The sequence below is a fragment of the Siphateles boraxobius genome, unplaced genomic scaffold (genome assembly GCF_051911475.1).
Source record: "Siphateles boraxobius isolate OS27281-9 unplaced genomic scaffold, OSU_SipBor_1 26, whole genome shotgun sequence".
In the NCBI taxonomy this organism is placed as follows: domain Eukaryota; kingdom Metazoa; phylum Chordata; class Actinopteri; order Cypriniformes; family Leuciscidae; genus Siphateles; species Siphateles boraxobius.
The window spans coordinates 137,359-149,560 of NW_027508876.1; the positions used below are offsets into that span (position 1 = coordinate 137,359).

A 12,202-nucleotide genomic window follows, 5' to 3' on the forward strand; every position below is an offset into this window, starting at 1 on the left:
AATGCTGGCAAAAGTATCATCATTTTGTTTATTTTGACACTAGAAAGTTCAAATCAGTCTAAACCAGGGGGTCAGCGCCAACTAGGAGGCCTCAACATGATTTAAAATTACACAAAAGCTTAAAAATAAGCTAAATCAAACAAAATTTTAATTCAGCCCCAAATTTGTTATTCTACGAATGATTCTTCGAATTTTAATTATTTATTTAAAAAGTGTTGTGGGTTGTTTCTTGGAACCAAAAAGGTTGAGAACTGCTGTTCTCACTGCAATGCTACACAACTGGCGAAAAGTAGGTTTCAGCTTGACAATTGAAACTTGTCCTTCCCTCTACTTTACCATGGGACATACATATGACACTGCCAAATAGTACAAATAGCACCTGACTATTTATTGGAGAAGCATTCCTAATCTAAATTTACCTTAAAACTTGGGCCTGAAGCCAAAGCATCCCCCTCTAGACACAAACTCAAGTCACCAATGCATGATTTAGTCAAAAACCATGGCATTACAAGAGCTTTCCTTATATGATGCCTCCAGCCTACATTCAGTAGGAGCTCTAATTAAAGTAATTGGCCTAGCTTCTGGGATGCAAATGACCGAGCCAAGATGGGTTGGGCTTTTCAAGGATGGCTGTCAGACAATAGCTCCAAGCCAAACTGACAAAAGTGACACATGCACTTCAAAAGAAAACAGTTATTGCATGAAACGACCGTTCGGTTCACTGTTCTTAGTCTTGAATGGCTTTTAGAAAGGGAAAGGATGAAGATATTAAAAGTTCTTCCTGAGCGGGACAAGGCTAAAAATGGGGTTTGTTTGCTCAACAACAAAAAAAGCGCTTTGTGGTTAAATTGAGAAATAGTGAGGCGAGGGGGTTGAGATCAAGTGACCATTTGCTGGCTGTTTATTATAGCTTTCAGTGTCTTCCTTAACATCACAGCGCTCAAAAACAGGAGACAGGAGAAATGCAGACTCTCTTGTGTGAAATAAGTAGTAGCTAACACAGATAGACGAGGCAGTAGAGGAAGGAAGCTACACTCCAGGAAACTAAACATCCCAAGATCGTGGTGTAAAAGAAAAGTTTCAGAGTAGCCGTTCTCTCCCACCTCGCATCTATCCTCCCTACCAATCATTATCACATGATTACATGAGTGACTCAAACTAGGGCCTACTGAGGCAGAATCTTGTCCTGACTTGCCAGACTGAGCTTCACAAATCCTCTCACACAAACTGACTCCCGATGACAAAGGCGGCGCATTCGGTCACCAATATTTTGAGCACACCTCTCGTTTTAGTTTGTGGAGTCGTGTGCAGCCTGCCGGCTTGAACTTTTCACGTTCAGTCTCTCTTACTCTCTAAGGGCAAAGATCAGGGTATCAGTAGAGCACTATGTTTACAGAGAGCAAGAGAAAGGGGGCTGGTTTGGGGCCAAACTAGGACAGAGTGGAAGGAATATTACTAGTACTCCCTCTCTTATTCCCGTATATATCACACTCTTTCGTCCGGTCATTCGAATGTCATTCGCCCTAGAGTTGAGAAGATTTTTCCAACCACATTCATACAGCAACAGTTTGAGTTTTTAATATGGTTACGTTCAGACACAATTCAGTTATTTACAACCACATTCTATAACCAAACTTTTCAAGACTCGCTACTTTTTTCTGTTGTTCATCCCACCGGCATCCCATGCCGCTGCCCCCACTCTCTGGAAAATTATATTCCCAAACACCTTTGCGACCTTCCATCATTACATGATTTCAAAACTCACCTTAATACATATATTTTTGCTTCTTGTTTCTCTGATCCCTGACTTTATGATCTGATTCTAGTCATGTTTATCTATTTTTAAGTTTAGTTATGTTACCTATTCAGTTTATCCGTATTGTTTCTGTCTACTGTCATGTTCATTTGTATTATATTTTAAAGCGACCTTGCGTTTGCAGATAGGCGCTTTATAAAATAAACATATTATTATTATTACAACTTCATTCTCGGAAAAGCTGTGCGAAGGACAACTACCGGTAGTTGTCTGTTATGTAATGCGTCATACAGTGCGAGAGAGCTGCTCTATGCTGCACAAACGTGTGTCTACCATCTGTTTTAGGGGTTTTAGTGTGGTTTACAGCGATGGAGATATGAGCTGTGTGTCATCTCAGGTTTTAGATCCAGTCACTGTTCTCCACAGGAGCCACTCCTGTCAGTTTTGTGATGTACGCACGACTCAAATGCTTGGCTCTAATGACACTAATATAAAAGCTGCTGTCAGTTAATGAAGATTTGACAGATGAACTTGCACGCTTTGGACTCTTCTCGTGTCAAAAAAGATAAGACTTTAGTTTTATGGACGCCACCATCTTTGATATGACTTTGGTCAGTGTGGTTACTGGCAAGCGAATACAGGCATGACTCCCGTTGAACGTTCATACAGACTGAATACAAAAAGCTACTGTAAGATGCTGTTTGAACGGGACATTGAGACTAACACACCGATAAGTAAAAGCAATTGTCAATCCCAAAAACTGACAGTCTGAAGGTAGCCTCCCTCTCCGAGAGGGTACAAACGGGAATAAGCCTCTTATCTTGACGTAATGGCCTACTGAACTAGCTTTGTGCTCGTGGCAAAACACAATGGGACTTTATAAACCCTGTCCAAAGTAAAAAAGAAATGCCCTGAAGCAAAAATTTCTCCTTATCAGGGTGTATTGTCTAGCCATCCACTATGAAAATTACAGCAATCAGGCAAATCCTGTAACCTGATCCACACGAATGGTGAGTTTCCAAGACTATTAAAAGCTGTAATTAAGCAACAAATTTGAGATGTGTCCTTTGAAATGCGGCATGGAAACCGCAACCGTCTTTTCTTCCCTATGGTGATGTATATCCGGGTGACACAGCTTCACAAACAAGCAAAGAAATGTAAAGCTGGACCTAATGTTGTCCATCAGGAATTGATTGGATTGTAGAAAGTCTTGTCATTTTCTAAGTGCTGTTATCGTTTCATGGTGACTAAGCTTTTTGTTGGGGTTGAAATATTGAGATCCAACATTGCAAGTCAGATACAATAAAACAGCAATGTTTACAAAAGATGCACTTTTAAGGCAATTCATACACAGCACAACATGAATGCAGAATGTAGAGGTCTCTAGATACCTGTGTTTTAGTATCCACAATTGTCACCAGGTTTCCAATTCAGATTAATAAGATTAAAAATCAGTAAACTACAGAAAATGTATGGTTAATGCGACCAAGTCTTGTGTGCTCCATGCCAGTAGGTTGTGATAAGTCTCCATCTTGAAAGTAAGCATTTTGGAAGATATGTAAGAGAAGGATTCAGGGTGTTACAGAGAGTAAACAGAACTTGACTAACCAAAAAACTACAATATATTTAAACTACCATGACTCCACGATAAATCACATGAGACCAAAACAGTCTAAATCTAGTAGTGTGAGAAAAACAAACCTCTTATATGAAATACTTCCTCAATAAAATCAGTTCAATGCCCCAAGAGCAGAACAGAAACAGATATGCTAAGCAAAAAAAAAAAAGAAGAAAAAAAAAGGGTGGCCTAGCACAAACACACACTAACACACAGTAAAGATCTTTCAACAAACAACAGCATCAAAATAGTTTATGCTCTCATCTGCCATTTTTTCAAATCTATCCGGTCTGGTTACTGGCTTTTTTTTTAATATTCAAAATGATTCACCATAACTGTAAATCTCAGTTGTTTTCAAGAAATTAACCACAAGCTAAACTGTGACCGTTTATGGTGAGTTCTCGGTATCACCTTTATCTCTGAACCTGCAGACACTCAAACAGGTTTGCCTCACCTATCAAACACGCCTCAGGCCCAACCACGTTTCACCAGCTCAATATCCCACCAAAAACCTATGAAACAGAGTGAAACAACCATATTACACACCATAATAGAAAAGTTTAGTTGAGTAGAAAAAGGTGTGTTTTTGTCAATTTGAGAGCATTCACTTTTATCTTGGCGACATCTAATGCATTTTGTTATCATTGTTACATGCCCTGTCGGTATGTGATGAGAGGTTCGGTCCTGTTCAGTGACTTTTAACAAATGCGCCACAAGTCTGAGCTTGGGGAACTGCAGGCGCTCGAAAGCATGGCTTGAGCAATAGGCCATGACTCAGAATGACTGGAGGTTAGTTTGCGCACATCACCTCTTTGGTTTAGACTAATAATAATAATAATAATAATAATAATAAGCAACAATCTAATAGCCCTAAGAATGTGATTGCGCATTGGTGAAACAAAGAGAATGAAATAATTGTGAGAGCAGATGAACGACAGTCAAAGGCTGCTTATTGTATATAATTCAGTACTTTTGCGGCATTTTGTGTAATTCAGTACTTTTGCGGCATTTTGTGTAAAAGAATGTGTCTTTGGGAGCATCATACTTTCACCTAGATAGCACAGCTGTTTTACAGAAGAGAATGTTGACCTTTGACCCTGCTACCTGAGAACACTGAAGGACGAGCAAAGGAAAATGCAGCTAGCAATTCTCATTTGATTTGATTTGGTAGTTTCTATCTTTATCTTTGGCGTTGCACGGCTTTATCAATGCCTGAACTGAAGACAACTGAGGTCAACTTCCATTTAGTTTGCAGATTGGCCTTTGTCTGGTATTTTTGTTTTAACATCTTTTCGAAACTTTTTCCTTCAAAGCCACAAGCACAAGTACATATTTCAGATTCCTTCCTGCATCTTGAAGCAAAGTCATGCCTGTAACTTACCACCCAACCTGAACCAAAAACCATCTCATGTATTCAGCACAAGAGTTTTAAAACAAGACAACGCAGCACTGACAGATCCCAGCTTCATGCAGAGGACGTTAGTGTGTATATGAAGTGCATGTGATGTCTCATGAGCTGAAAGCAGATTACAAGTTCAAGCTTAAGGGTTTCAGTGCTTTTATGAAGCAAAATAATAAACTGTAACTTGACAAACAGGAGATCCGCAGATCTGTTTTGTTTACCTAACGCAATTTTAAATGGACCCAAAGCCCATTTAGCTGCATACATGGCTAGCTTCACTGTTTTTGGACCGCATGCACACTGCAAAAGAGCAGAACAGCTGATTTTGATGAATGATAGAGCGAAAGGTATGCGAGCCAAGGATGACAAAATGTGTAGCTGTGACTTTAAAACAGCGAAGATGAATAGACAATGGATGAAAGGATGAAATAAAAGGTGAAACTTGTGGGCAGGGCTTGATAAGCAGGCCAGTTTGTTTTCCATGCTGAATGTGCAAACAGTGAGGATGCTCACTCGGCTCGGCTCGGACCGGACCGGACGGTGAGGTATATTTACCCGTCCTCAGACGAGGTTGTATTATTCTGCAGGCGTTCGGGTGTTGAAGAGGGACCGCAGTGCACCTCGTGTGTCAGCAACCACTGCTCACACTGCAGGGAGACCACAAAGAGGGAGTTTAATATGCATGCCTATAAACACACACACACAAACACACACTTTCTTTCGGGATGAGCCACAGACTTTTGACCTTGAAATCTGTTATAAAGTAATAAAATCATTGCAAAACTTGTTGTGCTGAATCATAGCGCTATGAAACACAGAATCTCTATCTCAGTGGCTGGAGTTTGACCCGCAGTCATGGTACAGTTTAACTCAATCTCTCCCCAAAGGCTGCTTTGAATCAAGAAACTGCAGTTCACTCGAATGTTTGGCATCGGGGGTCACCAGTTAAAACAATACAGCAGAAATTTGTCAATCGCTTTAAATGTTTCAGTAACATTTCTATTCACTTCACAAACAATTGACTCTTATGAAGGGATTCTTTTAATGATGTGTTCAAATGACTCACAAACTCTGAAACTACCAGTTTGAATCATTCTGACTAATCCTTCACTGAATGAACTCACTGAATCATTCAGAGCAGTTACTGAATCAACATCTGACTCACCTATTACTATTACTTGCAGTGATTGTAATAATTAAACACGTTTTGTGTACTTAAGGTTTGTGAAACTTAAATCAGAATCAAATTTGCGATGGGTTTATTTTGGAAATTTTTACAAGGAGCATTTAAGCCACTTTTTCATAAAAACTCATATAGCGATAGCGAAAAAGTTTTGAGGGTCAGTATTAAAAAAAACAGTACTTTTATATAGCAATGATTCATTATTTTTATCAAAAAGGCAGTAAAACATTTATAATGTTACAAAAGATTTCCATTTCAGATAAATGCCGTTCAACTATTCACAACTGTTTTCGACACTGATAATATACAGAAGTGTTTCTTGAGCAGCAAATCATCATATTATACTGATTTCTGAAGGATCATGTGACACTGAAGTCTGGAGTAACGATGCTGAAAATTCATCTTTGATAACAGGAATAAATTACATCTTAAAATATACTGAACATTTACAATTATTATTTTGACATTGTAATAATTTGCAATATATTAAGAAACAACTTTCAGAACAATTAAAAAAAATCTTACCTAACATTTGAACACTAGTGTATACTGTAATATTGCAGATAATCAAAGTGTGCACTAGAATGTTTAACTTGCTGTTATGTTTAACTAAGCTGCTACAATATAAAAAGAAAAAAAAAGTATTTCAGAATCAGACCTGCTAAATCACTTATTTGTTGGAACTAGTATTTTATAAAAGTATTTTATAATGTTTTTGATATCACCCAATGTTTAAACAAATGTGGTCTGCTACTAATAAACAGTAAGAAGTTGTTCAGCATCATTTGTTGCATCACTAATCAGTGATTGGCCCGTTTAACGTCCGTTAGCTGTCCGAAGGATGGAGGGATACGGAGATGCACAGATGAAGAGGAGGAGAGACTTACGTAGCTTTATCCTCTTTGAGCAGGAGCTTTTGAAAAGAGACGAGACGTGACGAAGGGGTGATGGGGAGACAGGGAGAGACAGAGAGAGAGAGAGAGAGAGAGGGAGAGAGAGACAGAGGGAGAGAGAGACAGAGGGAGAGAGAGAGACAGAGGGAGAGAGAGACAGAGAGAGAGAGAGAGAGAGAGAGAGAGAGAGAGAGAGAGAGACAGAGGGAGAGAGAGAGAGAGACAGAAGGAGGGAGAGAGAGACAGAAGGAGGGAGAGAGAGAGACAGAGAGAGAGACAGAGAGAGAGAGAGAGAGAGACAGAGAGACAGAGAGAGAGAGAGAGAGAGAGAGAGAGACAGAGAGAGAGAGACAGAGAGAGAGAGAGACAGAGAGAGAGACAGAGAGAGAGACAGAGAGAGAGAGAGAGAGAGAGAGAGAGACAGAGAGAGAGAGACAGAGAGAGAGAGAGAGAGACAGAGAGAGAGAGACAGAGAGAGAGAGAGAGAGACAGAGAGAGACAGAGAGAGACAGAGAGAGACAGAGACAGAGAGAGAGAGACAGAGAGAGACAGAGAGAGAGAGACAGGAGAGAGAGAGAGAGACAGAGACAGAGAGAGAGACAGAGAGAGAGAGACAGAGAGAGAGAGACAGAGACAGAGAGAGAGACAGAGAGAGAGAGACAGAGAGAGAGAGACAGAGAGAGAGACAGAAGGAGGGAGAGAGAGACAGAGAGAGAGAGAGAGAGAGAGAGGGAGAGAGAGAGAGACAGAGAGAGAAACAGAGACAGAGAGACAGGGAGAGAGAGAGACAGAGACAGAGAGAGAGACAGAGAGAGAGAGACAGAGAGAGACAGAGACAGAGACAGAGAGAGAGAGAGAGACAGAGAGAGAGAGACAGAGAGAGACAGAGACAGAGAGAGAGAGAGAAAGAGACAGAGAGAGAGAGAGAGACAGAGAGAGAGAGAGACAGAGAGAGAGAGACAGAGAGAGAGAGAGACAGAGAGAGACAGAGACAGAGAGAGAGAGAGAGAGAGAGAGACAGAGAGAGAGAGACAGAGAGAGACAGAGACAGAGAGAGAGAGAGAAAGAGACAGAGAGAGAGAGAGAGACAGAGAGAGAGAGAGACAGAGAGAGAGAGACAGAGAGAGAGAGAGACAGAGAGAGAGGGAGAGACAGAGAGAGAGAGAGAGACAGAGAGAGAGAGAGACAGAGAGAGACAGAGACAGAGAGAGAGAGAGAGAGAGACAGAGAGAGAGAGAGAGACAGAGAGAGAGAGAGACAGAGAGAGAGAGACAGAGAGAGAGAGAGAGAGAGAGAGAGACAGAGAGAGACAGAGAGAGACAGAGAGAGAGAGAGACAGAGAGAGAGACAGAGAGAGAGAGAGAGAGAGACAGAGAGAGAGAGACAGAGAGAGAGAGAGAGAGAGAGAGAGAGAGAGACAGAGAGAGAGAGAGACAGAGAGAGAGAGAGACAGAGAGAGAGAGAGAGAGAGAGACTTAACAGACTGAAGACAGATGACCATAAAAAGTTCACAGGAAACTTTGGCGTTTGTGGGGGATGGAGACAAGATGGAGAGACAAGCGGAGTCGTCGTCAGATGAGAGAGAGATGGAGGAAGGGATGAGAGAGAGAGAGATGGAGGATGAGATGAGAGACACAGGACAGAGATTATCAGATTAGTGGTTGGTAAGACTGCCTAATTGAGAGGCAAAGAGGCAGGTATAATGGCCTGGGTGGAGGAGACATTTTAGATTGCTGTGGTCTTTAGCCACGCCAGTGTGTGTGTGTGTGTGTGTGTGTGTGTGTGTGTGTGTGTGTGTGTGTGTGTGTGTGTGTGTGTGTGTAGATGATTTTTTTTTGCTCTGTCCCTGTGAAACACACCCAGCCTCTGTGTCTTCTCCCATGTTACATTGCTCTGATGATGATGATGATGATGATGATGATGACAGGATACTGACTGTATTCAGTAACTGTTATTGGCTTTGGTGTGAATCACACAATGGTCAAAGAAAAGGAGAAAACAAAAGGAGAGGGAATGAGCAGGCCAGATCAGATTTACTGTAATTTTTTTAAAATATGAAAAACTATCTATGAAAACATTAATACGGATCAAAACCAATAAGCTTTGTAGTCCTTGCACATTGCGGTTTATAAAATGAGATTTTTAGAATAAATCTTGGATGGAAACGCTAAAATATAAATAAAATAATGAAAATGTGCATAAACGTGCATACACATTTAACAAACACATTAGTTCAAAAGTTTGGTGGCTGTATGATAAAAAAAAACAAAAAAAACATTGCATTTATCAATAGTGACAATAACAATAAATAATGATAAGTTATATATATAAAAAACATTTATGTTTTAAATAAATACCGTTTTGAACTTTCTATTCAAAAACTTTCCAAAAATGGCAGCACAACTGTTTTTAACATTGATAAATAATAATAATGAGAAATTAATTTATTGATTCAGAAATGTTTCTTGAGCATCAAATCGATAATATTATAGTGATTTCTGAAGGATCATGTGACACTGAAGACTGGAGTAACGATGCTGAAATTTCAGCTTTGATCACAGGAATAAATTACATTTTAAAATTATTAACAAACAATTTAAAAGTTATTTAAATTGTAATAATATTTTACAATATTACTGTTTTTTTTATCAAATGAATGCAGCATGAGACTTTTCAAAGACATTAAAAAAAAATCCTTGACCAACCCCAAATTTCTGAACAGTAGGGTAATTTCCTAGATGTGCATCAAAATAGTCATATGACTTTGCCTTAAGTAATGTGATTTAAATCGCTGTCATCCCCACTCATTACAGTAGCACAGACAGTGCTGAGGTTATTCCACAAATCTAACGTATAAGCATCAGTGATAGTGAGGGTTTCTTTGCAAACACAACTAATTAGATAAGTCAATATATTTGAATTTAGACTGTTGAGAAGTCTTGAATAAAAAATAATCGAAGAAAGGTGCCACAATTAACTGCTACAGGTCACATGTCATTTCTGCATGACAGGAAGCTGTTTAATTTAGGCTACATTAATGTTTAATGAGCGCAGGTATAGCCTACATCCATTCTTGGGTTAAACCTGTTTGTGTATGCACACTATGTGCTTGAGTACTTCAGTGTGTGTGTGTGTGTGTGTGTGTGTGAGTGCGAGTGTGAGAGAGAGAGAAAGAATGCTACTGCTGTGTTTCAGGGCTGGATGACAGGCACGGACAAGTGCATGAACCAACGTGTTTGAGAGCATTTGGCGCGCTGAGAGAGTGCTGCTTTCTGCCTAGCACATCACCCCTCAATATCAGTTTCAATAGCGAGAGGGGAAGATAAAACACAGTGAAAGAAAGAGAGGAGATTGGACCTGTGCAAAGAGAGGAAGGTTCAAAAGAGTTTAAAGAAAGGTTTGAAAGAGGGAGAAAAAACTGCAGAGAAAGAGCGAGGTGAGAATCTGGATAATCAGGACGGGCCAGTTTGCAGCTTGAAAGACAGCACCAAGTTAACTGCTCACTCCCTGGCTTGTTTGCTTTGTTTCTATTAAACACCAGAGGCATTGACAGGGAGAGCGGGGGGGGGGGGGGGGGGGGGGTGTTACCCACCCTGAGGTCTCATATCCTTATCAATGCAAACCGTACACCCTACAAAACAGAAGCACACAGCCTACAGAAGGGCCGATACTAATTACTTCAGTTAGACTATGCTCAAAAACACAATTGCCCACTGTATTAAAAGCTTGTTACCAAGTCCTTTTTGAAGAAAGTGTAGTGTCCAAACAATCCCATCAGAAGTATCTGTGATCTGTGCCATTACACTGTGTAATTATTCAGGAAGATAGCTATAAATGTCAACAGTTTAACTGTCTTCAAACAGTTGTCTTTGAATAATTGCATAACTCGAAAACTAAAAATGACCATAGAAGACGACATTTACAACTTATATTTGCTTCAAAGAATGCCATGATTTTGCCATCATAATAAAAGTTCACAATGGTGTTATGTTTTAATGTCCAAATAAAAATGGCTATACCAAAAATATGGTATTAGGCTAGTAATTGAATGGTCGAAAAAAGCATCCCTCAGGAAGTTTCTCAATTACTCAGCAGAAGTGACAGCGATGCAATCAAAAGCAAAGACGTAGCGAATTGAAATCATCTGACCAGCCATTGTGTGGCAACATGTGGAAACTCCAGTGAGGTTTGAGTTCCTTTAACAGATGATGGTTTATATTAGAGCAGAACAGAGAAGAGGGCAAACCAAAGAGAACAAAAATCACGTCACCAAACCCGGTTATTTTCTCAACAAGAAAATTCCTTATAGCCTACATGATTATCTGCCCTTTTTTTGCAGACAAATTTGCAAAGATTCTGGCTTCAACTAGTGGCACCAAATACAGCACATCCAGTTTTGTCAGCTGACAGATTTTTTATGGTAACATGACTAACAACAGGAAAGGAACTATGAATGTCAAATGTGAATATATCATATTAGTAACTTTCGCTTTAACTTGAACAAAACGAGGAGTTCTGCAAATGAAGTTGTGGCATCAATCCATGACTGTCTGTGTGGTCGACTGTTTTACTCATTCAACACCTGAGTCGAGTATACATCATAACAGGCAACGAGCTGAACTGCGCAGGAAGTGGCTTTCATTTCCAAATCAACCCTGGCTGCGCTGCCTAAGGCGAGCTTGCTTTATGCAAACCAGCTCTGTATCTGTGCGGGCATCTCAGATTCAGTAAAAGAAAAAAGTCTCTTTGAAAAAACAGTGCTCATCTTGTTAAATGGCTTTCAGATAGATCCATTCCAGCAAGCAATTTTGCGTTTATAAGACGTCTAATAGACGTTCAAACAGACGTCTAAAACAAGGCAAAATTTGGCTTTTGTTTCATTTAATTTCTTTGTTATCTACTTGATAACTAGTCTATTCTTGGGATATGGTTTAGACGTCTATTACATTTTCACTGACAGCCCAAATTTTGCCTTGTTTTTGACGTCCGGGCTGTGTTTGGACGGCTATTAGACGTCTTTTAAACGCAAAATTGCTCGCTGGGTGCAGAAGAGATGCACGGATGCACAGGAAGATCTGCTTCTTACATGTTCTTTGGGTGTTTTAAGGGGGATGGGGACTCAGCTGTGGAACAGGCTCAATCATTCCTGGCTTTTCAGAGGTTAAGAGATAATGTAAACTAGCATGCAAATTGAGGGGTCCTTGGCAACAGACGACTCGGCTATCAAACCTCACAGGTGCCTGAGACAGGGACAAGTCTTTTACCCTTCTTTTTTGCAGATGGTGGGTCTTTATTTGAGCCTAAAGACACATATGGTGCATTGGATTTGCCAGACTTCACAGTGGGGTGG

At 40.1% G+C, this 12,202-nt stretch overlaps 1 protein-coding gene across 3 annotated transcripts in view; it reads right to left on the minus strand.

Moving 5' to 3' along the window:
* The window catches only part of rreb1a (ras responsive element binding protein 1a), a 53,813-nt gene that overhangs the window by 24,782 nt on the left and 16,829 nt on the right, over positions 1–12,202 (minus strand). For 2 of the 3 annotated variants that reach the window (XM_077244090.1, XM_077244089.1), the window contains one exon: positions 5,332–5,423. The exons of the other annotated variant lie outside the window; for it this stretch is intronic. The gene's annotated coding sequence lies outside the window, so the exon portion shown is untranslated. The remainder of the gene's footprint in view (positions 1–5,331; positions 5,424–12,202) is intronic. 3 annotated transcript variants of the gene reach the window in all.